The sequence below is a fragment of the Salvelinus sp. IW2-2015 genome, linkage group LG20 (assembly GCF_002910315.2).
Source record: "Salvelinus sp. IW2-2015 linkage group LG20, ASM291031v2, whole genome shotgun sequence".
NCBI classification, from domain to species: domain Eukaryota; kingdom Metazoa; phylum Chordata; class Actinopteri; order Salmoniformes; family Salmonidae; genus Salvelinus; species Salvelinus sp. IW2-2015.
In genome coordinates this window covers 72,841,847-72,845,505 of record NC_036860.1, presented here as the reverse complement: position 1 = coordinate 72,845,505, position 3,659 = coordinate 72,841,847, and positions in this window count along the sequence as shown.

The window sequence follows — 3,659 nt, the reverse complement described above, 5'->3', positions numbered from 1 at the left end:
TTCAAACCAGAAACAGTTGTCACTACTCTGTCAAACACCCTCAGAACCAGCCCCCCCCCCCCCCCAACAAAAAAACACCCTCCTCCCACACCACACTGCCACCATTACATCTTGGGCCTCATACTAAAGTACAGTATAATGTTTATAGCCAACATTATGTTGTCTAGCTCTGTGGGAGCGAGTCAGTACCACACCCTAATCTGGGTTGGAGCTGGCAGACCAGAACAATAGACGGTTCCTGGTGGATAAAGGCCCATTATGAAGCAGGAGCAGTCACTCTGCAGTATACTCCGTTTCTCATGATGTACAAACATGTACAAACATGTGTGACTGGATGCTTGACTGACTTGGAGGAATTGGGTTAATTATATGATTGACGAATCGAGGGAATGAAGTGACAAAAACGGGAGAACAGAGATATTACTGCAGCCCTGCAAGTGAACTATAAGCTGCTCCCTGCTTACATAACTTGTGTGACCCTTTAATCCACCCAGGAACCCAGATACTAGTTGTTCTGGAGTCTAAATACTAATTTGTCACCCCTCCTGCGCAGACTCCAAAGACCCCAGTAATTAGTGGTCAATCGTTCTTTTGATATGTTTGTGCAGTATTCCTACAGGGACTGAACTCGCCGTCTCCGAACAAAGAGCTAACAACGCTAAATGGGTGTGGCTATTAAGACCCATAAAATTATAACTGACCCTGACTTTTAAAGTAATTGAAGGCCCAAGAATCTGTCTTAATCAGGGGTGGCAGGTGTTAAGTGGATTAAGTGTTCGTGAAGCAGCAATGAAGGGTCATGGTGGTTCTTGATTATATAGTTCACATTGGGGGGAGATTATTGATGAAGTTATAGGCTGGGGGAGGTATTAAAAAGTCCTTTTTAGTGATTCATTAAAACACTGGGACAGTTTCTAGGAACCTGGAATTCAATGCGTACCAATCAGTGGGTTAGTTCTGGTTTCTTTAGAGAATGGCGAACATTAAATTAATGGGTTTGAACATGAAGCATACGGAGAAAATAGATTCTCTCGCTTGGTTCTATGAAAAGATAAACAAAGGTTGGTCCCTCCCTTTCAGGACTGCATTTTACTAAACTAAACTCTAGAGTCCGTGGTGATGTAAGTACGGAGTGTAACATCACACGCTAGGAGAGTGATTAAAGTCTCTTATTCATGTAAAAGATAAATTATAACCTCACTAATACTACACTATATTTTATCACGGTAAATTTGGATATTACTTCATTTTCATGGACCCCTATGTATTTGAGTTATTTTGAACATGGAATAGCGAGATTAAACTATAACGAGGTATGTGTATAAGAAATTTGATAAAGAGGGTGGACCAGTGTATCTACCACCTGACATTTACTAGATCACTTTCCAGACATCAGAATGATCTATTTTGTAACACAAATCTTTTTCCATTTGGGATCATCCCCCAGTATTGTGAGTAACAAACACTTATATTGGACATGATACTGATGACTAATTATTATCTGTGAGCATCTCAATTGATTGTCTAGAAGAGCATTGTAATGTGGAAATAACATGAGTGTAGGCAGTTTACATGTGAGCTGAGAGACCTCCCATGTGAGTACCAGCTAAGTGGTGTTGATTCGTTCTATTTGTTAAACCGATTTTCATCCTGCATATATAAATTGGTGAAGGATGATATCTCTTCACTAGGTTTCCCCTCTCTAAACTGGTTATTGCCACGGTTATCTTATAGTGAGATGTAATTAAAGGATGCCAGTGCATTCCTAATTGAGAGAACTCTTTCCCCGAGGCAGAACGCTTGCGAGCTAGGAGTTGTCCGTGTTAAAAGGTGTCTGTTCATTTCGTATGCTTCTCGAGTAGATACTGTCCTTGTACACCTTCATTTTCTTCGCTATCTATCTACAATCACTCCTATGAGCTTCTTTCAGGCTTGTTCCATTATCAAGTGCTCCCAATTTCTCCAAAAACCTTGTTAATCTGAGTCATTAAGTTAGCCTGCGTTGGCCCAACATAGTGGGACATTGGTGCCCTTCACGTCTATGTCGTGTTGGCCTTGTACCAACCACCTCCTGACCCCATTTTGACCCTACTAACTCGGACCACAACCTTTGTTGTGGTCACTCATGGCAAAAGTACGGCCCAACACGAGGAGAAGAAATTGCCTGTTGAAATTTGACTTCTCTACTATAAAAACTTGTACATGTGGTTGCTACAGTTGCCTTTCGCGAGCTGGTTCCTGACCTGGTACTGTTCTCTAAGCAGTTCGCGAAGGAGAAAAACCTACCTTGACACGACCAGCACCCCCGGAGACAAGCTCGTACGGTAATCTAAAGAGTGAAGCTTTTGCAGTAGGAAGCATTGTAGTCGAAGGACACTTACAGTAACTTCTTATTAGCGTACGCAGTACATTTTTAGACGAATGTGGATCAGAAAATACACATGAGAGACAGATACACTGGCTCCAGGTCGTCTCCCAGTTCTGAAAGCACACGGGCGGTGCACGACCCTATCACTGTATTTTCTGCGACACGTGAGAACAGAATTCTAAACTGGATACAGGGTACTTAACCCTGCTGAGTCTTCGTGTATCTAGTGATCCGCACCACACAAGACGGTCCCACCAGTATGGCAACCACTTAGCCAATAAGTTCGGTGCATGACCGTCAGCCGTGAAGGGACACACCTCTGTCTGGTTGGCGGTGGCCGTGCGTACTAACCTGAGTTAGGCCAGGAGAGCCGTCACCAGTGTGTAGAGTCGACCCAGATCTCACTTAGAGAAACAACTACTGTCCTTCATCAACCCAAAGTGAGTAACACCACCTCCACCAAGGCTACGTTATGTCACACGTGTACATTCAAGGAAATGTTGAAAGGGACTAGCCGTAACGTATTGTGCGGTGTTGTCCTACCACATAGGGTCTATTTCCGTGAGGAGAGTGGGCGATATCCTAACCACTCCCCCCAAGCCCCACCTAGGTGGCGGCCCCCTAAAGAAGTTCGAAGTCTGCAACGTAACGGTGGTCAGCAATATGCAAGCGCCAAGCAACGGCAGCTATGGCGTTCTGATCCGATGATACTCTTACTTTTAAGTCCACTGCAACTACATCGAATGGACAAGTTTGCACGCTCATGTTCGTGTGCCCTACTGAACATCATGTATGCTTTGAAAAAATGCTAATAACCTTACTACTGGACTCTAATAGTTGTGTGAGAAATGACAGCTTTTTAACTTCTGCACGATGCACTGTCCCATCTACTGTTTAGCTCGCTTTCACTGCTCTTTCTTTCTGTCAGACCATCTTGGCTTGACTCCTCGACTCGATCTACAAGAAAACTGGTTCGATGCGCATTGGAGTGTGCAGAGTCTGCAGGCATTCTACTCGAAAAATCCAAGGGTACACAGCAAGAGCCTCACTAGATGCAGTGCAACTGTGACAACGAGAGCGTGCTGTCAGACTGAGACGATGCAAAGAATTGCGACCGAAAGGGCCTTACATACATATGTGCTCGAACGAAGTCCACATTGGGCTACTGGGGGATAATCACCTGATTGAAGGGAGAACTACTGTTGGACACACACAAAGCCAACCGAAGTCTCCACGTTTCCACACCATGAAAAATGCGACCATACCAAGAAGCACAGTCCCTGAGTCACAG